The following is a 23,065-nucleotide window of genomic DNA, read 5'->3' on the forward strand; positions in this document are numbered from 1 at the left end:
AAAATGCTGGGATTACAGGCGCAAGCCACTGCGACCGACAGTATCATGACTTTCTACTGTTGATGTACTTTTTTTTTTTTTTTTTTTTTAGTAACAGGCTTCATTCACTTTATTTTTCTTGTATAAAAACCCTATGTTGTAGCCACAGCTGGAGCCTGGGTCCACTGCACGGAGACTGGTGTGGGTCTTGACAAGGTGGTCAGTGAATTCCTGATAGGGAGACTTGGTAAACACAGTCTCCTTCCAGAGGTCAGGGGTCAGGTAGCTGTAGGTCTTAGAGACGGCATCAAAGGTGGCCTTGGCGAAGTTGCCCAGGGTGGCAGTGCAGCCCTGGGCTGAGGTGTAGCAGTCATCAATACCAACCATCATGAGCAGCTTCTTGGGCACAGGTGCTGAGACGATGCCAGTGCCCCTGGGTGCAGGGATGAGGCGCACCAGCACAGAGCCGCAGCGGCCTGTCACCTTGCAAGGGACGGCGTGGGGCTTGCCGATCTTGTTCCCCCAGTAGCCTCTGCGCACCGGGACAATGGAGAGTTTGGCCAGGATGATGGCCCCATGGATGGCGGTGGCCACCTCCTTGGAGCACTTAACACCCAGGCCAACGTGGCCATTGTAGTCCCCGATAGCAACAAACGCCTTGAACCTGGTGCCCTGGCCAGCACGGGTCTGCTTCTGCACCGGCATAATCTTCAAAACCTCGTCTTTGAGAGAGGCCCCCAAGAAAAAGTCAATGATCTCAGATTCCTTAATGGGCAGAGAGAACAGATAGATCTCCTCCAGGGACTTGATCTTCATGTCCTTGACCAAGCGGACCAGCTCGGTGTCGGGCATCCACTCCTTATCCTCGGCCTTGCCTCCGCGAGCTCCGCGGCCTCGGCCCGGCCCCGATCACGGCCGCGACCCCGGCCCCGGATGCCTCTGCTGAAACCTCTGCGGAAGGCACCGCGGTTCCCCATCCCAGGGCCACCAGGGCCTCCGGGACCCCCCCCCTCCCCGCTGCACCGGCGTCATCCGCCACTTGGTGTTTTCTCGGAGAAGAAGAGGATGTACTCTTACCTAAAGGAAGCTAGGGGGTATTTTCCAGTTAGGGATAGCAATGAAGTTGAGTTCTGGGCAATAAAATATGAACAGAAATGATAAGTATCACTGCTGGGCCTTGCTTATAAAGCCCCGCAGTGTGTGATTCTCCATGCCCTTTGCCTTCTGGCCTGGTTCAGATGGGAATGGTACCCTTGGAAGCCATGTGGTACAGATGGTGGAGCCACAAGGTAGATGCAAGATGCCTGGATTCCAGAACCATCACTTGTAGAAGAGCTGTCTGCTCATCCTAAGTACCCTATTTTGACCTAGTGTGATTAGAAAAGAAACTTTTTTTTTGTACATGTTTTTTATTTCATAGATTTTTGGGGAAGAGGTGGTGTCTGGTTACATGAACAAGTTACTTAGTGGTGATTTCTAAGATTTTGGTGCACCCATCACCCGAGCAGTGTATGCTGTGCCCAATGTGTAGTCTTTTATCCCTCACCCCCCACCCACACTTTCCCCCAAGTCCCCAGAGTCCACTGTGTCACTCTTATGCCTTTGTGTCCTCATAGCTTAGCTCCCACTTATGAGTGAGAACATATGATGTTTGGTTTTCCATTCCTGAGTTACTTCACTTAGAATAATGGTCTCCAATTCCATCCAGGTTGCTGTGAATGCCATTATTTTGTTCCTTTTTATGGCTGAGTAGTATTCCATGATGTATATATACCACATTTTCTTTATCCAGTCATTGATGGGCATTTGGGCTGGTTCCATGTTTTTGCAGTTGCAAATGATGCTGGTATAAACATGTGTGTGCAAGCATCTTTTTCATATAATGACACTTCCCTCTGGGTAGATACCCAGGAGTGGGATTGCTGGATCAAATGGTAGATCTACTTTTAGTTCTTTAAGGAACTTCTATTGTGTTTGATTCACCACATATTTTCGGTTTGTTGATTAGAGCAGCTAGTATTACCTTAACTATTACAGATGATTAGAAGGTAATAAAATGTGCTAATAGTTATAATACAAATGGGAAAGTGCAATGAAAAAGTAGAACTAAAGGATATCTAACCCAGTCCATCTGGAGATGACTGGGGAATGTTCAGGGACAGCTTCCTGGAGGAGAAAGCCTGATGCTTCAGTTGTCACTCTTTCCAGAAAAAAATAGATTTCGGGTAAAGCCTGCTTCCTTGTGTTGTTCACTTCTGAATGAAGTGTCTTGTGGGTGCATCTGGTTGGTGAAGCCTAGGCTGCATGCCTTTAGCCGCAAGGAAAGCTGGGTAAATGTGTTTTCTGGTTTTACTTTAGAGAGGTAGTATTGATAAGGTGAGACATTTCCTAAACAGAGAAGGGTGCTCAAAAGGCCTAGGCAGCCAGAACACAAACAATGGTCTATGCACAGGACGTGTACTAGGTCCTGGGGATATAGCAGTAAGCATGATAAATTGTAGTCCCTGCCTGCAAAGATCTCATCCTGGTGGATCTTTAATACATGGCTTTTAATGACAAAAAAGGGACACAAAACGATCCAGTTTGTACTATGAAATGAGAACATATACAGATTATTCTATGATTTACTTGAGAATAATTACATATGGAAAACTGTTTGTAATTATTTTTCTGTACAGTGAGTTCTGATATGAATGTCCAGTCTTCTCTTATCAGGTATTGATGAATTTAATCAATGTGAATAGGAAAACTGTCTTCAGATGGTTTCCCCCTACTGTTCTGGCTCTGCTGATCCTCTCCAGTTGGTCTAACCCAACATTCTCTTTAATAGTGCCTTTATAGCTGGGACACATCAACTGCTTTGTATCAAAGCAGGCAATTCTGTCACTATGTTTGCAATTGCTCCAAGTTTATTTTAATGTTAAAGTCTATTGATGGTATTGCAAGGGAGGTTTTGCTTTCCTTAACATAGACTGCCAAATGCCTGCTCTCCCTCCCTGTTTCTCTGAACACTGTTATCTGCCTAAATGCCTCAGGGCCTCTGTTCTGATTCCAGCAACATGTGGCAAGACTAACGGAGGTCAGAGTCGAAAACTGGAGCCCCCACATTGGACTGAGTCACAGACAGACTTATATCTCATACGTGAGACAGACAGAGGGCTGGGCCTTGACTTGTATGTTCACCACAGTACTCTCAGCACCGTGCACATGGCCTGTGACATATCTAGCATTTAACAAACATTTAGTAAACATGGACTGCTGAATTATCCATGGTTGTAGTACCCTACAGTTTCACTTTTTAACCTGGAAATACAACATGGAAATTACTTTAAGTAAAAATTATACACTTAAATTTTTTCTTTATGCAAACATGAAGCCTCATTCTCAAATAGGAAAATATAACAGTTCTGAGGTGGAGCAAGATGGCTGAATAGAAGCCTCCACCGATTATCCCCCTGTGCAGGTACACCAAATTTTAACAACTACCTACACATAAAAAAGCACCATCATAAGAACTAACAATCAGGTAAGCAATCACAGTACCTGGTTTTAACTTCCTCTCACTGAAAGAGGCACTCAAGAGGATAGGAAAGACAGTCTTGAATCACCAACGCCACTCCTCCCCTACTCTCCAGCAGTGGTTATGTATCACAGAGAATCTGTGCTCATGGGAGAGGGAAAGCACAGCAAGTGGGGGACTTGGCATTGAACTCAGTGCAACCCCATCACAGCAGGGAGCCAACCTGTGCTGGGCTCAGCCATTGCCCACCTAGGAAGGGAACATTTGGATCAGTCCTAGCCAGAGAGGAATTGCCCATTCCAGCATTCCGAACTTGAGTTTCTCAGCAAGCCTTGCCACCGTGGGCTAACATGCTCTGGGGTTCTAGGTAAACTTGAAAGGCAGTCTAGGACACAAAGACTGCAATTCTTCCTAATCAGATCCTAGTGCTTGGCTGCGCTTAGAGCCAGTGGACTAGGGCAGCACATGACCTAGTGAGACATCACCCAGGGTGGCTAAGAGAGGGCTTGTGTTACCCCACCTCAATAACCCCAGGCATCACAGCTTGCAGCAAAGCAAGTGACTTGTTCCTTCTGCTTGAGGAGAGAGAAGGGTAAAGAGGATTTGGTCTTGCATCTTGGAAACCAGCTCAGCCATAACAGGACAGGGCACCAGGCAGAGTCATGAGGCCCCCATTCTAAGCTCTAGCTTCCAGACTTTTCTAGACATACCCTGGACAAGAAAGGAACCTTCTGCCTTGAAGGAAAAGACCCATTTCTGGCAGGATTCATCACCTTCTGACTGAAGAGTCATTGGGCCCCGAATAATCAGCAGTAGTAGCCAGGCTGTACTTGCTGTGGGCCTTAGGTGAGACTCAGAGCTATGCCGGTTTCAGGTGAGACCTAGCACATTCCTACCTGTGGTGTCTACAGTGAAAGACTCCTTATATTTGAGAAAAGCAGAGGGGAAAGTAAAGAGGACTCTGTCTTGCACCTTAGGTACCAGGTCAGCCACAGTGGGGCAGAGCAACAAGCAGGCTCTTGGACAGCATTTCTGGACCTGCCCTGGGCCAGAGGGGAGCGTATTGCCCTGAAAGTGAGTCCCAGGCCTCACAGCATTCACCAAAAGCTGACTGAAGAGCCTTTGCGCTTTAAGGGAACATTGACGGTGGCCTGGCAGAACTCACCATGGGTCAGTGGTGGTGGCCACTGAGAGAGGCTCCTCTGCCTGTGGAAAGGGGAAGAAAAAGCAGGAAGAACTTTGTCTTGTGGTTTGAGGGTCAGCACAGCCATAGTAGAGTAGAGCACCAGGTAGATTTTAAGGTTTTTTTACTCTAATCCCTGGCACCCAGACAGCATTTCTGACCTGCCCAGGGCCTGGGGGAACTCACTGCCCCGAAGGAAAGAACATAATCCTGGCTGGTTTCCCAAACTGCTGACTGTAAAGCCCTAGGGCCTTGAGTGAACATAGGCTGTAGCCACACAGCGGTTACAGTGGGCCTTGGGTGAGATCCAGTGCTGTGCTGACTTCAGGTCCAACTCAGTGTAGTCCTAGTGATGGGAACCACAGGGGTGGTTGCATCACCACACTCCCAGTTCCATGTGGGTCAGCACAGTGAAGGAGAGGCTTCGTATGTTTGGGAGAAAGTATGGGAAAAGAACAAGAGTCTCTGCCCCGTAATCCAGAGAATTCTTCCAGATCTTATCCAAGACCACAAAGGTGGTATCTCTAAGAGTCTGAAAAATACACAGTATTATTGGGCTTGGTGCCCAAGTCTCTTTGGATACTGGAAGGCCTTCCCAAGAAGGACAGGCACAAACAAGCCCAGACTGTGAAGACTACAATAAATACCTAACTCTTCAATGCTCAGACACTGAATAACATCTACAAGCATTAATACCATCCAGGAAAACATGTCTTCACCCAAAGAACTAAATAAGCCATCAGGGACTAATCCTGGAGAAACAGAGATATATGACCTTCCAGACAGAGAATTCAAAAAAACTGTTTTGAGGAAACTCAAAGAAATTCAAGATAATACAGAGAAGGAATTTAGAATTCTATCAGATAAAGTTAACAAAGAGACTGAAATAATTAAAAGGAATCAAGCAGAAATTCTAGAGTTAAAAAATGCAATTGACATACTGAAGAATGTATCAAACAGATCTCTCTCCCTGTGCTGAGCCACCTGGAGCTTGGGGAGGGGTGACACAAGCACAGTCAGAGGAGACAAAAGAAAAAAGAACAAAAAGCAATGAAGCATGCCTACAAGATCTAGAAAATAGCCTCAAAAGGGTAAATCTAAGAGGTATTGGCCTTAAAGAGGAGATAGAGACAGAGATAGGGGTAGAAAGTTTATTGAAAGGAGGTGGGGTACAGTGGCTCATGCCTATAATCCCAGCACTTTGGGAGGCCGAGGCAGGTGGATCACCTGAGGTCAGAAGTTCAAGACCAGCCTGGCCAACATGGTGAAACTCCATCTCTACTAAAAATACAAAAAAAAAAAAAAAAAAAAAATTAGCCAGGCATAGTGGTGGGCACCTGTAATCCCAGCTACTTAGGAGGCTGAGGCAGGAGAATTGCTTGAACCTGGGAGGTGGAGGTTGCAGCAAGCCAAGATCATGCCATTGTACTCCAGCCTGGGAAACAAGAGTGAAACTCTGTCTCAAAACAAAACAAACAAACAAACAAAAACCAACAAAAAGTTTATTGAAAGGGATAATATCAGAGAACTTCTCAAACCTAGAGAAAGATATCAACATTCAAGTATAAGAAGGTTATAGAACACCAAACAGATTTAACCCAAAGAAGACTACCTCAAGGCATCTAAAAATCAAACTCCCAAAGGTCAAGGATAAAGAAAGGATCATGAAAGAAACAAATAACATACAATGGAGTTTTAATACGTCTGGAAGCAGACTTCTCAGTGTAAACCTTACAGGCCAGGAGAGAGTGGCATGACATATTTAAAGTGCTGAAGGAAAAAAAAAAAACCCTTTTACACTAGAATAATATATCTGCTGAAAATATCCTTCAAACAAGAAGGAGAAATAAAGACCTTCACAAACAGAATCTGAGGGATTTCATCAACATCAGACCTGTCCTATAAGAAATGCTAAAGGATATTCTTTAATCTGAAAGAAAAGGATATTAATGAGTAACAAGAGCTCATCTGAAGATATAAAACTGACTTTTAATGGTAAACACACAGGAAAAGATGGAATATTATGATACTGTAATTGTGGTATGTAAACTACTCTTATAAGTAGAAAGACTAAATGATGAACCAATAAAAAATAATGACTACAACAACTTTTTAAGACATTGACAGTAAAATGAGACACAGCGAAAGAACAAAAAGTTAAAAACCAGGGGGAAGATGTTAAAGTGTAGAGTTTTTATTAGTTTTCTTTTTGTGATTTTTTTTGTTTATGCAATCAGTGTTAAGTTGTCATCAGTTAAAAATAATGGGTTATAAGATATTACTTACAAGCCTTGCAGTAACATCAAATTAAAAAACATACACCGAATACACAAAAAATAAAAAGCAAGAAATTAAACCACATCACCAGAGAAAATTACCTTCACTAAAAGGAAGACAGAAAGGAAGCAAAATAGGAAGAGAAGACCACAAAACAATCAGAAAACAAATAACAAAATGGCAAGAGTAAGTCCTTACTTACCAATAATAACATTAAATGTAAATGGACTAAACTCTGTAATAAAAAGACAGAGTGCCTAAATGGATAAAAAAGCAAGACCAAATGACCTGTTGCCTACAAGAAACACACTTTACCTATAAAGATACACACAGTTGAAAATAAAGGGATGAAAAAAGATATTCCATGCCAATGGAAGTCAAATAGTAGCTATACTTTTATCAGACAAAATAAATTTCAAGAAAAAAACTATAAAAAGAGACAGTAAGCTCATTATATAATGATAAAGGGGTCAATTCAGCAAGAGGATATAACAATTGTAATTACGCACCCAGCAATGAAGCACCCGGATATATAAAGTAAATATTATTAGAGCTAAAGAGAGAGATCGAGAGAGAGAGAGAGAGAGAGAGAGATATCTCAATGTCATAATTGCTTGAGATTTTAACACCCCATTTTCAGTGTTGGATGGATCTTCCAGATAGAAAATCAGCAAAGAAACGTTGGACTTAATCTGCATAATAGAGCAAATGGACCTAACAGATATTTACAGAACATTTCTTCAAGGTCTGTAGGATACACATTCTTCTCTTCAGCACATGGATCATTCTCAAGAATAGAATATATTTTAGGTCACAAAGCAAAAGTATTAAAACATTCCAAAAACTGAAATAATATCAAGCATCTTCTCCAACCACAAAGGAATAAAACTGGAAATCAACAACAAGAAGAATTTTGAAAATCATACAAACACATGGAAATTAAACAATATGCTCCTGAATGACCAGTGGGCCAATGAAGAAAATAAGAAATGGATAAATTTCTCAAAACAAATGGTAATGGACACACAACATTCCAAAATCTATGGGATACAGTGAAAGCAGTACTGAGGGAAGTTTATACCTACCAATGCCTACATCAAAAAGTAGAAAAACAAATAAACAACCTAATGGTGCATCTCAAAGAACTGGAAAAGTAAGAGCAAATCAAACCCAAAATTTGTAGGAAAAAATAATTACAAAGATCAGGGCAGAAATAAATAAAATTGAAATAAAACAATACAAAAGATCAATAAAGCAGAAAGCTGGGTTTTTGAAAAGATAAATAAAATTGACAAACCTTTAGCCAGAATAATAAAAAAAAAAGAGAAGACTCAAAGAAATAAAATCAGAGGTGAAAAAGGAAACATTACAACTGATACTGCAGAAATTCAAAGGGTCATTAGTTGGCTACTATGAGCAACTATGCCAATAACTTGGAAAACATAGAGGAAATGGATAAATTCCTAGACACATACCACTTGCCAAGATTGAACCATGTAGCAATCCAAAACCTGAACAGACCAATAAAAAATAATGAGATTGAAGCCATAATAAATGTCTTCCAGTAAAGAAATGCTGGGACCCAATGGTTTAACTGCTGAATTCTACCAAACATTTAAAGAACTAATGCCAATCCTACTCAAAGTGTTCAAAAAAATAGGGGACAGAACACTTCCATACTCATTCTATGAGGCCAGTATTATCCTGATACCAAACCCCGAAAAAGACACATAAAAAAATCCTATAGGCCAATATCCCTGATAAACACTGATGTAAAAATCCTCAACAAAATACTAGCAAATTGAATTCAACAACACATGATAAAGTTCATTCATCATGATGAAGTGGGATTTATCTTATGGAAGCAAGGATGGTTCAACATATATAAATCAATGTGGTACTCATATCAACTGAATGAAACACAAAAACAATATGATCACTTCAACTGATGCTGAAAAAGTGTTTGGTAAAATTCAATATCCCTTCATGATAAAAATCCTCAAAAAACTGAGTATAGAAGGGATATACCTAAACATAATAAAAGCTAAATGTGGCAGACCCACAGCTAGTATCATACTAAATGGGGAAAAATTGAAAGTGTTTTCTTGAAAATCTGGAACATGACAAGGATGCCCCGTTTCACCACTGTTATTCAGCATAGTACTGGAAGTCCTAGCTACAGCAATCAGACAAGAGAAAGATATAAAGGGCATCCAACTGGAAAAGAAGTCAAATTATCCTAGTTTACATAGAATATTATCTTATATTTGAAAAAACCTAGACTCCACCAAAAAGCTATTAGAACTGATAGAAAAATCCAGTAAAGTTGCAGGCTACAAAATCAACATACAAAAATCAGTAGCAATTTCTATATGCCAATAGTGAACAATCTGAATAAAAATTTAAAAAATAATCCCAAGTACAATAGTTATAAATAAAATTAAATATCTAGAAACAAATTTAACTGAAGAAGTAAAATATATCTATAATGAAAACTATAAAACACTGATGAAAGAAATTGAAGAGAACCCCCCCAAAATGGAAAGATAATCCAGGTTCATGGACTGGAAGAACTAATATTGTTAAAATGTCCATACTACCCAAAGCAATCTACAGATTCAATGCAATCCCTTTCAAAATACCAATGACATTCCTCACAGAAATAGAAAAAACAAACCTAAAATGTATGTGAAACCACAAAAGACCCTGAACAGCCAAAGCTATCCTGAGGAGCAAAGAGAACAAAACTGGAGGAATCACAATACCTGACTTCAAATTACACTACAGAGCTAAGTAACCAAACAGCATGCTACTAACATAAAAATAGACATATAGGCCAGTGGAACAGAATAGAGAACCCAGAAACAAGTCCACACACTTATAGTGAACTCATTTTTGACAAAGGTGTCAAAAACATACATTAAGGAAGAGAGTCTCTTCAATAAATTGTGTTGAGAATACTGGTATCTTATTCAGAAGAATAAAACTAGACCCCTATCTCTCACCATATACAAAAATCAAAATAGATTAAAGAGTTAAATCTAAGATTTCAAACTATGAAACTACAACAAGAAAACATTTGGGAAACTCTCCAGAACATTGGTCTGGGCAAAAATTTCTTGAGTAATACCCCACAAGCACAGGCAACGAAAGCAAAATTGGACAAATGAGATTGCATCAAGTTAAAGAGCTTCTGCACAGCAAACAATCAACAAAGTGAAGAGACAACCCACAGAATGGAGAAAATATCTGCAAACTCCCCATTTGACAAGAGAAGAGTAATCAGAATATATAAGGATCTCAAACAACTCTATAGGAAAAAAAAATCCAATAATCTGATTTTAAAATGGGCAAAGAATATGAATAGAGATTTCTTAAAAGAAGACATAAATAGCTAACAGGCATATGAAAAGGTGCTCAACATCGTTGATCATCAGAGCAATGAAGATCAAAACTACAATGAGATGTCATCTCACCCCAGTTAAAGTGGATTTTATCCACAAGACAGGCAATAATAAACACTAGTGAGGATATAGAGAAAAGGGAACCCTCACATACTGTTGGTGGGAATGTAAATTTGTGCAACCACTATGGAGAACCGTTTGGAGGTTTTTCAAAAACCTAAAAATAGAGTGATCATAGGATCCTGCAGTCCCACTGCTGGGTATATATCCAAAAGAAAGGAAATCAGTATATTGAAAGGATATCTGCACTCCCATGTTTATTGCAGCACTATTCACAATAACCAAGGTTTACAAGCAACTTACGTGTTTATCGATAGATGAATGGATGAAGAGAATGTGGTACATATATGCAGTGCAGTGTTATTCAGCCATAAAAAAGAATGAGATCCTGTTATTTGCAACAACACGGATGGAACTGGAAGTCATTATGTTAAATGAAATAAGCCAGGCACAGAAAGACAAATTTCACATGTTCTCACTTATTTGTAGGAGCCAAAAATTAAAACAATTGAACTCGTGGAGATAGAGAGTAAGGATGGTTACCAGAAGCTGGAAAGGGTAGTGGGGGATGTAGAGGGAAAGTGGGGATGGTTAATGCATACAAAAAAATAGAAAGAATGAATAAGACCTACTATTTTCTAGCACAATAGGGGGACTGTACTCAATAATTTAATTGTGCATTTAAAAATGATGAAAAGAGTATAATTGGATTGTTTGTGACACAAAGGATAAATGCTTGAAGGGATGAATACCCCTTTTACCATGATGTGATTATTATGTACTGCATGCCTGTATCAAAGTATTTCGTGTACCCCATGAATATATATACCTAAATGTACCCCAAATTTTTTTAAAATATAACTGTTCTGGGGTAAGACAGTCAAAGAATGCTTCATTTAACATTTATTATGCCATATTAACAGGCCTAAACCCAGCTTCTGGCAGAATCTCTTAATTAGGTTAGCCAAACTCTATATTAATCAGCAAGATTAAAAGGCCTTCATATTATCACCACAACAATTTTTGCTGAAGTGATACTGAAAATCTCAGATCTGCTATGGAGCCAAAATCAGTCATAATGGCATCCATATAAAGGGAAGTGGACTTTTTAAAAAACTGTAGTAGACTGTTCCCATTACTCTCTTTTAATCTGTCTTCATGTTAAATTTTTTCTCAATAAAAACCAACATTCATGAGACAAAAACTAGTCATTTAATTGTGATGATCTCACTGAAAAACTTTGAAAATGTAGGTCTGGTAACCTCTTCTTTTTGCCCTTTGAAGCATGATGGTACCTGATGGCCCATATGCAGCCTCTTGACAGCCTGTGTTCACCTCCTTATGAACCTCAAATTGGTTCCTGTGCTACAGGAAAAAAAAAAAAAAAGGCTTACTATCTTCCCGTATTTTTTTCTCTTCCCTCCTTCCCTCCCTTTCTCCTGTCTTCCCATCCTTTCTGCTTGCCTGCCCTCCAGCAGATTTTGAGAATTCACTAAGTAATAGATTCTACAAGAAATACTAGAAATATTAATTCAAAGCTAAGACAAAAATCTTTGCTGTAAAGAGCTCACCATCTGGTGGAAGGGCAGAAAGTTCTAAGACTTTTCTGAAGCATTCAAATTATTTCTTTTTTTTTCCTCCTGCATCAGCACTGGGGGACAGTGGGAGAAAGGGTTCATGAATGCACTCTCTCAAATTTCACTTTCATCAAATCTATAGTGAGAGATGAGGAAGGGGCTCCTTTTTCCTCTCGACATTTGAATCGGTATTTGTGTATTAACATGAATGTTCTTTCCTTAACGTTCAAGTTATTCTTCATCAGAAGAAACTGTGTAAATACATCATCAGGTTACAACCCTCAACTCCTGCTTAATGTTTCTCTTTTAAGAGTACTATAAGTGAAAGAAAAATTAAGAATATAATTTTAATATGATTTGGGTTTTGTCTGACATCTGCACATTAGGTCAATGGTCTCATGAGCCCTCTTGTAACATGGCTTTTCATATGCCTGTTCCCAACAGGGGTATGGCTCTGATTTCTTCTCCCAGACATGGACACCATTGTGTCAATGTCTCCTGGCTCACGAGGTTCCAGCCAGACTGACCTTCTGTATCTTCTAACATGATGGGTGCTTTCAAGGCACAGGCCTTTCATGTGCTGTTTTTGTGCTGGAAATGCTGCTCCTCACATTCTTTGCTGGGTTCAGGTCTCTGACTTACTGAGTTCCCGAACAAATGACAAGGCCATTGTTAGGAGCACTCTTAGCACTCTCTCCACTCTCAAGCCAGACACAGGAGGGTCTGGGGGGTCATGAGCACTAGCTTTGGCTTTGGGCTTTCTGCATTGGAGTCCCAGCCACGCCCTTAGCCACAGTCATAAGAAGGTAATGAGAAGGATGACAGTGTTTACCACAGAGGGTAATTGTGAAAAATGAAAAAAATAAAGATTATAGGTTTAAACATCTCTCTATATGGTCTCTCAGTACTACTTAAATGTCAGTTCCCTTTTTGTTAGCAGGCTTACACACATAAATTGCCTAATAATAAGCAAACATAAGTGGTTCCACAGATATATGTAAACATTTAAACCAATATAGAATTGATAACCTGTGAAAGCCTCCTTAAATATTCCATCTGGCCTAGAGGGTAACCCATGGGATTCTTAACATTGATCAGTCTACACATGGTTAGACTCCCTATACCAGTCTGTACTGGTCACTTAGCAAAGTGCACGAGGCACTTGAGACATGTTGTGGTATTTTTATTCTTAGCTGACCATATGAAGATAGATACCTATCACCTGACATAGCCACCTGCACAGGACTGTTTTCTACAATAACTAGAGTGGACAATGGAGAATTCTTCAATCATTTTTCTTTTCAGGAATGGTATGAAGACAACTGACAAAGGTCACTTCTAGGAACTAATTTCTTCATAAGCTGACCGCTGTTCCATTGTCCACTGGGAGTCAATATCAGCAATTTGCCAATATAATTCTATTGATTAGGACAAGCTAGATTATGCTGCAGTAATGAAAAGACCCCTTCCCTCCCCACCAAATCTCAGTGGCTTAAACATAAGACTTATGTCTCTGCACACTGCCATCCGAGGGTCAGCAAGGCCTCTGCTCATTGTAATCACTCAGCACTATCTGTCACTATCTAGCAGAAACAGAGTATTCTAGAGGATCTGACATTGGCAATTGAATGCTCTGTTGCACAAGTGACTCACATGGCTCATAACCCACTGGCCAGATATAGTCATATGGCCTGACCCTACCCTGAGGGGATCCCAGTCATGTAATCTTACCAAGTGTCCAGAACGGGCAAAACTGGAAACATCTAGTGAATTACAAGAACCGAGTTTAATATTGATTGGATTTTTACATTATCTAAAATATGATAATATCTGAGGGATTCTTTTCCTTTTTCTTTCTTTCTTTCTTTCTTTTTTTTTTTTTAAAAGACAGAGTCTTGCTCTGTTGGCCAGGCTGGAGTGCAGTGGCACGATCTCGGCTCACTGCAACCTCCACCTCCCGGGATCAAGTGATTCTCCTGTTTCAGCCTCCAGAGTAGCTGGGATTACAGGCATGCACCACCACACCCAGCTAATTTTTGTATTTTTAGTAGAGAAGAGGTTTCACCATGTTGGCCAGGCTGTTCTTGAACTCCTGACCTCAGGTGATCTGCCCGCCTTGGCCTCCCAAAGTGTTGGGATTACAGGCGTGAGCCACTGTGCCCAGCCCCTTTTTCTTTTACACTTTTTATTGTACTATGATCAACCATATATCCTGTATTATTATTATTATTGTTGTTCAATATCCAGAATTAATGGCCTTATTAAGACCTTATTCTTGACCTGTTAATGCAAGAATGTGGCAAAGGCACTTTGTTCTTACGTAGAAAAATATTTAGAAAAAAAGACAGTCATTTTTTCTATCTGAATACAATATTTTTATTGAGAAATCTCTGTGCATGTATATATGTATGTACACACACATCTATGATGTAGATGTGTGTATATAGATGCATAAATTCCAGCTTTTACATTAATGACTGAAGAAAGAAATACTATGTTAAAAAACAGTGGCATAATGGGTGCGGTGGCTCATGCCTGTAATCCCAGCACTTTGGGAAGCCGAAGCGGGCAGATCACAGGGTCAGGAGATTGAGACCATCCTGGCTAACATGGTGAAACCCCCTCTCTAGTAAAAAAAAAATAGAAAAAATTAGCCGGGCATGGTGATGGGCGCCTGTAGTCTCAGCTGAGGCAGAAGAATGGCCTGAACCCAGGAGGTGGAGCTTGCAGTGAGCCGAGATTGCGCCACTGCACTCCAGCCTGGGTGACAGAGCGAGACTCTATCTCAAAAAAAAAAAAAAAAAATTAGTGGCATAAGAAAAAAATCCTAATTCGCATTTTGCCTGTATTTTGACAATCAAAAAAGAACTAGAAAAATAAATGCTGACCAACCTCACCTTAGTTAAAGCATCCAGAGAAAGATCAGGTGGGTTGGTCAAAGGAAGTGCAAGACATGCCAACCTCAAAGGGCACCAACAAGGACCTTTTACCAAAGCTAGAGGATCCTCTTGTGGGTTTGGGAATTTGCCTTCTTTCAACATTATTTCTATTACCTTTTAAAACTGTAATTTCATCTCACTCCTATTGTGCATTTCATAGGTCATCTTCTAAAGAGCTAAAATAAAGAGTCAAACAGAGTACTAATAGGTAGGCAGGGCTCACTCATACCAGCACTCTCTTCTTTTGCTGGTTTTTCTTAAAAGCTCCTCAATGAAGACATAACCACTATATTAGTCTGTGTGGGCTGTCATAACAAAAATACCAAAACTTACATGGATGATGCAACAGAAATGCATTTTCTCATAGTTCTGGAGGCTAGAAGTCCAAAATGGGGTGCTAGCATGGTCGGGTTCTGGTGGGGTTTTGACTATATTCCTGGCTTGTAAGTAGCTACCTCTTGCTGTGTCCTCACATGGCAAGAAGACAAGGCGAGAGCAAGCTCTGCAGTGTCTCTACTTATAAGGGCCCTAATCTCATCATAAGGCCCCACCCATGATCTCATCTAACCTTAATTACCTTCCAAAGGCCCTGTCTCCAAATGCCATCACACTGGGGGTTAGGGTTTCCACATACAAATTTGGGCAGGGGGACACAAGCAGTCAGTCCATAATAGCCATTAAGCAGTTTCTCTCTAGGCCAGTAAGAAAGCTGCATGGCATCTGGCAGCCCTGTAAGTAGACATCCAAAGCACTCCCTGTGCCCAGAGGTGGTCTCTGCACAAACAGAAGCAAAGGAGGCCATCTTATCTGCCACTGCAACATCTATTGGGTCATTTGAAGTCAGAGGCAAGGTGTATTTTTTTTTTTTTTTTTTTAGAGACAGGATCTTGTTCTGTCACCCAGGCTAGAATGCAGTGGTACAATCATAGCTCACTGTAGCATCCAACTCCTGAGCTTGAGTCCAGGAGTGATCCTCCTGCCTCAGCCTCTCACGTAGCCTGCCAAATTTTTTTAAAGAGACAGGGTCTCACTATGTGGTCCCAGTTGGTCTCAAACTCCTGACTTCAGGTGATCCTCATGCCTCAACCTCCCAAAGTGCTAGGATATATATATATATATATTTGTGTGTATTTAATACATTTATATATGCATGTGTATATAATATTCCAGCTAAAATATATATTCTAATATATAATATATATATTATATAAATATATATATCAGGTTTTAAAATATATATATATATATTTAACTGGAATATTTAGTGTTTGAGGGTAGCAGACCACAAATTCTAAATGTTTCTTTCACTTATCCAAATAGCACAGGAAACAAGTGGCAATTTGACATATTTATAAAACCTATCACTGGGAAAATCCTGCTCTCAGAGAGAATGGTAGAACAGAAAAACCTGCCAAACACTGAGATATTTGCCCTGCTGGGTATTTGGCAGCTACAGGTTAGTACTTTAATCCCATCTTCAAAGTGCCACCCAGGTTTGGCTTCAAGGCCTACAATTACAGTGCTTATTTACCAAAGGCACTATGCCACCTTCCCAGCAGGCCAAGACTCCTGTGAGAACGTGACAAGCCAAATCATCTGGAAAACCTAAAATTTACCTTAAGGATGGTAACAATTCTGATAGCTAACAGCTATTCAAAGCCCACCACACTAAGGACCAGGAACTGTACTAAGCATTTCACATATATCATCTTTGGTCCTACCAATAGCCTATGAACTGCCACAATTATTTTTCCCATTTTTAGAAGAGGACATTTTCTCTCTTTCAGTTTAATTTCATAGACACTGTTCATTTGCATAGAATAGTGGTTAAGAGCAAGGGTTTTGTAATCATGCTGCTTAGTATCAAGTTTAAAGACACCATAACCAGCTATGTGACATCAAGCAAGTTATTTAGCCTCAGTTTCTTAATATTTAAAATAGGGATAATAACATGTACTTTCATGAGGGTGTTGTGAGAATTAAAGTTAAAATATGTACAGCATTTAAAACAATCCCTGGCATATGGTAAACTGATCAACAAATGTTAGCCATTATCTGACCACACTTCACAATTATTTGTTTGGAATCCATTTTAGATAACAGAAAGCAAATATATAGGGAAAATGTATACTCTCAGCTTCTGAAAGGTAACAATTATGATTACCAGTTTAAAAATACAAAACCATTGGCACCCAACCAGTGCTTAAAATTTTAAACAACAGTTTTGTTACAGTAGGTAGTCATGAGCAGGGCAGGAGAGGGCCCCCCACCCACCAGGAATGTCAGATGACCATCAGGTGATGGTCAGGCAGTTGTTAAAATGGTCTCTTCAAAATAATAATTGGTCACAGCCGGTACCAGGGAAAGGCAGTCTCCCAATAGAGAGAAAAAACCTGAAACTGGAGATCAGCAGCTTCCCAGTAAGATCGCAGGAGTTGGGGCAAGTGGGCTCAAGCATGTGCACTAAGGCAAAATGGTGGAGTTTAACTCATATACGACCTTCCAGGAACACTACTGGTAAGGGAAGAACGCCTGAAGTGAGCATGTGTACAACTTCAGTAAAAACACTACGCTTGCAGCCCCTCCTAAGTGCTAGCAGGCCACTGAGCATGTGGATAGCCCAACTCAAGGGAAGACTCGGGGGAGAAGTAATGCAACCGCAGAAGCATGCCAATGTTCAGACTCAGAGTCAGAGGCCAAACTGCACACTTGAATCTCTCAAGTTGCTCACTGCCTTCTTCCAAGTGTACTTTACTTCCTTTTGTTCCTGCCCTAAAACTTTTTAATAAACTTTCATTCCTGCTGTAAAACTTGCCTCCATCTCTCAGTCTGCCTTATGCCCTTTGGCCAAATTCTTTCTTCTTAGGAGGCAAGAATTGAGATTGCTGCAGATCCATATAGATTCACCCACTGCTAACAGTTTTATTCCAGCATTATTGTAAAGAAAATGAAAACAGCCAATCATGTCAAGGCCAAAGTTACATTTCTCTGAGTATGGAATATTCCATTAGTAAGCCAGTCTTTGGTTACTGGGTTTGACAGACTTAACTTCCCTATTCTACTTGGCCAGCTCTAATCTTGAGAGGACATTGGCCTTCCCAAAACTTGTGGCCAGCACCATGAGGAAATCTGTACTTCCCGCCAGCAACAAAGACTTAAAAGCAGAGTAAGTATGATTTATTAATTAGATCTGTGCTCTGGTCACCCCTCTGTTTTCTACCTCTAACTTCTTTTCCATCCTTCATTTGAGCGCGGAGCCCTTTCATCACAACACAGGCAGATGAACATACGGAGTGTTTAAGGGATCCTGAGACCTGTATTAACAGTATCTTATGATATTGTCTGTTTAGTGGCCCTGTATCTTTCAGTTATGTGGGTTCTTTAGAGTACATTGCCTAATTTATTACCCTCCGTGTCAAGAAGGAAAATAATCCTTTCAATATACCAGAAGCAGCTACCTTTATGAGTTTAAAGCTACCACATCGCCACAAGAAGCATGGGATAATTTTAACAAATTGGCTGCCAGGTGTCAGCTGTCCCTGTCACAGCACATTTATTATTTCTAGATAATACTGACATCAACAGAAGCAGCAGTAAACCGCTTAGTCCACAACAGAATCACCATGAGTCTGTAGTCATTTATTAATGTCAATGCTTGGTATGAAATTCAGGAACCTGAACCCCATGAGGGCCACTAGCCTCCTCTACTACAAATTACATTGCTAACACAGGCCAACTGTCTTAAAATCTGTGCCTGTGGTCGCAAGGAGAATTGGGTGGGAATGTACAGATAAATAGAGTCTATCTATCCTTCTCCTAAAGAAAAATAAAAAGCAATTCAAAGAACATGTCTACTAAGGGGCGGTAAATAATATCACCTCCCAGGTAGTTCTTTGCCCTTCATCTGTCTTCAGGAAGTGAGCTTATTAGTGTCTTATTTAGAACGTAAGTATGTTACACGTATCCTAACTAGGGCCAATGCACTGAATTTCAATGTAACATTGGGAATATAGTGGAAGATATATTTTGAAATGCAACTCCCTCTCCCCTACCCCTACCCCAAGACTGTTGACAGGTGCTAAGAAAGAAAGAAATGAGGAAGTTTTTCTTACTGAAGCATGCTTATCAACACCATCACCATTAGTGGATATTTTTAATGTCCCACTGTGCCCAAGTGAGTTCAGCAATCCTTGATGTCTTTAAGCACAGGCCTAAGAACACTTAATGGGAGATATTTTAGAGACAACTAACCCAAGGAGCAGCTGCAATAAACAGGATTTAAAATTCTCCTCCAGCTCTAGCTTCTGTTGTTCTGTTCTTCATCAAGTTTAATATACAAGGCAAAGTGTCTGCCCTTGGGCAGTTAATAATCTGGTTATGAAAGCACAGCTGAGGCAACCATCTTTAACCTTTTTAAAAAAACAATTAAAAATAATATTTGGCAGCTCATTATCTTGGTTTGTCTAAACTATATATTGAAGGAGATAAGCAAGAAGGTTGATTCAGGGCTGAAGAATTCAAAGGAGAGTTTGAAGAAGGAGCATTAAAATGAAGAGGTCTTAAAGCAAAGAAGTAGTAATTGACTTTCACTTCATAGAAGATAAATAGAAGGTTTGGTCCTTTAGGCCCCTGAAGCGGGCTGGGGAGTAGAGGGTAATATCCATGGTTCATATGAGTTTAAGATTTTTTTTTTTTTTTTAAGATTGTCTCTCTTGGTTAGAAGGCAGAGATTGCATTTTGGATCAATTTATCTTTCTCTTACAAGGCATATTAATGGGCTATGTATTCAGCAAGCCCTTGGTAGTCACTAATTTTTAAGTGTCATAAATGGCAGACTGTGAACGGGGATGATGCTAATCTGAGCCTGCTCCCTGCCATGAGAAGCATCACATACAACCTCTCGTTTGGATGCCCATAACATTGTCATACTTCTTGGCTGAAAATCGGCCTAATCAAAATGGAAAATGCCAGGGGAAAAAATACACCAATGGGAATACAAAAAAAAACAAACAAACATGACTTCGATTCTAGCTTAACAGAAAACAAAATATTATCCTTTATTCATGAAAAGTTGATATTTTTCATTTAAGTTTTCTTAATGTGGTGGATTACATTGATTTTCTAATGTTAAACCAAGTTTGCATTCCAGACACAAACTCTACATACTCTAAATCTTGTTTATATATTACTGATTTTGGTTTGCTAGTATTTTGTTTAGGATTTTTGCATCTTTTTTCCAAAGTAAAATTGGCCCATAATTTTTATTTCTCACATTGTCCTTGTTATATTTCCATAGTAGGTTATGTGTGAGTCTGTCTGGTTTTGAATGTTAGGTAGACCTCACCAGTTAAGCTGTCTGGGCCTGGAATTTTCTTTGTGGAAAGATTTTTTAAATTACTGTTTTAATTTCATTCATAATTATGGAACTATTCAGATTTTATATTCCTTAATGAATCAGTTTTAGTAAATTCTGTTTTTCTGGAAATTCATCTATTTTATCTAAAATTTTACAAATATTGACAGAAATCTGTTCATAATCTTTTCTTTTCAAACGTGTCTGTGGCATCTGTAGCAGTCTCCTTTTTACTCCTGATATTAGTTATAATAAACCCTGACTTGGCCACTTTGCCTGCCAATGTCATTATATTGTTGGCTGGATGACCCAATCTTGACTCAGTTGCTACATGTGCAAAGCAGAGGCCCCTGGATGTCCTACTCCTGCTATGTATGTATCATACTTACATAGCACATACCCTTAGCAAGTCCAGTATGTATGGAACCAACAAGCCCAGATACTGCCAGATAATTAACAATGTCTAGGGGCTTTGCATTTCTCATTTGGGACAAGACAATTTGCGGTCCTTTCTTTTCTCCTCCAAACCTCAACCAGCAAAGCCTTCCTAGACTCCATGCTTTATTGGATTGCCTGATTGGCAGTAAAATTCTTCTACTCAGCAATCAATCCTGGCTTTCTAATAGTCTTTTTTTTTTTTCTTTGACAGTTATTAATGCCTTCTCTTTTTTTTTACTTTAACATTCTTGCCAGGAAGTTATCAATTTCATAAATATTTTCAAAAAATACCATCTTCAGTCTTGTACCTCTATAGTGCTTTTCTATTTTATTAATTTTTATTCTTATCTTTATTATATTCTCTTTTCTATTTTGTTTTGCTGTTCTCTTTCAAAATTCTTAGAAGGGATGCTCAACTCAGTCTTTTTACTTTGTTTTCTAATATATGCATAAAAGCTATCAAATTTCTGTAAGTACTGCTTGAGTTGCATTTCAATTGATATTTACATAACCTTTCAATTCAAATTATTTTTGAATTTTCATAATTTCATCTTTGAGCCATGGGCTGTTTAAGAGTATATTTGTGATGGTTAATTTTAGGTGTCAATTTGACTGGTTAAGGGATACCCAGATAGCCGGTAAAACATTATTTCCAGGTATGGCTGTGAGGGTATTTCCAGAAGAGATTAGCATTTGAATCAGTGGACTGAGTAAGGAAGATCTGCCTTCACCCAATGTGTGCAGGCACCATCCAATCACTTGAGTGACTGGATGGAACAAAGAGGAAAGGTATATTCACTGTCTTCTGGAGCTTGTATATCCATCTTCTCCCCTGCCCTTGGACATCAAAATTCTAGGTTCTTTGGCCTTGGGACTCTTGGACTTCCACCAGCAACCTCTCTGGATCTCAGGTCTCAGGACTGACAGTTACACCATAGGCTCCCCTGGCTCTCAGACCTTTGGACTCAGACTGAGCCACACCAGCAGCTTTCCTGGTTCCCCAGCTTGTAGATGGCATATTGTGGGGGCTTCTCAGACTCCATGATCACATGAGCCAATTCTCATATTAAATCTGCCCTCATATATCTATGTCTATATATCCTATTATTTCTGTTTCTCTGGAAAGCCCTAATACACTGTTCCTCAATTTCCTATCATATGGGGTTTATATTTTATTTATTTATTTTTGAAATGGAGTCTTGTTCTTTCACCCAGGCTGGAGTGCTATGGCGCGATCTTGACTCACTGCAACTTCCGCCTCCAGGGTTTGAACGATGTTCCTGCCTTAGCCGCCCGAGTAGTTGAGATTACAGACATGCACCACCATGCCCAGCTAATTTTTGTATTTTTAGTAGAGACAGGGTTTCACCATTTGGCCAGGCTGGTCTCGAACTCCTGACCTCAAGTGATCTGCCTGCCTCAGATTCCCAAAGTGCTGGGATTACAGGCATGAGCACTGCACCCAGCTGTCTGTATTACTTTACTTCTAAATTTGTCAAGACTCGTCTTATGGCCTGTACATGATACAACTTTATGAATGTTCCATATACATTTGAAAAGAAAGCATATCTTGCAGTTGGGTGGAATGGACTTTATATGTGAATTAAGCTAATTAATTGAGTTGTTCAACTCTTGCAGATGCTCACTTTCTTTTTTTTTTTTGTCTACCTTGTTCTAGTAATTAAAAAGAAACATGCTAATATCTCTCATAATGATTGTGGATTGGTATGTTTTTTTATAGGTATCAATTTTTTGCTTTTGTATTTTGAGGCTATATAATTAGGCTGAGACAAATTTTAAATTGTTACATCTTTCTAACAAATTTTATCCTTTGCCATTTAAAAATAAGCCTATTTCTAATAATGCTTTTGTGGTATAGTAAAATATGTATATTTAGATTTTGTTCCTGGTTACTGGCACAGAGCTTCAAAAATTTTTGAAATTTCCTGAAACATAATTGTCTTTTTTTACACTAATGAGATGACTCCAGGTGGAGGGAGCTTCTGCTTCATTGCTTTCTCCTCTTCTGGAAATCTAATTTTATGTTATGTTAAAAACTTCCTGACTATAGCCTCTTGTGTTAGTCCATTCTTGCACTGCTATTAAAAAAAAAAAAAAAAAAAAAAAAAAAAAAAAACCTGGCCAGGTGCAGTGGCTCATGCCTGTAATCCCAGCACTTTGGGAGGTCGAGGTAGGCAGATCGCAAGGTCAGGAGATTGAGACCAGCCTGGCCAACATGGCAAAACCCCGTCTCTACTAAAAACACAAAAATTAGCTGGGTGTGGTGGCACATGCCTGTAATCCCAGCTACTTGGGAGGCTGAGGCAGGAGAATC

General features: G+C 39.8%; 1 protein-coding gene and 1 pseudogene across 1 annotated transcript in view; both read right to left on the bottom strand.

Moving 5' to 3' along the window:
* The window catches only part of MCC (MCC regulator of WNT signaling pathway), a 475,249-nt gene that overhangs the window by 325,198 nt on the left and 126,986 nt on the right, over positions 1 to 23,065 (bottom strand). The gene's annotated exons all lie outside the window — the stretch shown is intronic.
* LOC107130049 (small ribosomal subunit protein uS5 pseudogene) lies at positions 117 to 984 on the bottom strand (annotated as a pseudogene).

Source organism: Macaca fascicularis, chromosome 6 (assembly GCF_037993035.2).
Source record: "Macaca fascicularis isolate 582-1 chromosome 6, T2T-MFA8v1.1".
Classification (NCBI taxonomy): Eukaryota; Metazoa; Chordata; class Mammalia; order Primates; family Cercopithecidae; genus Macaca; species Macaca fascicularis.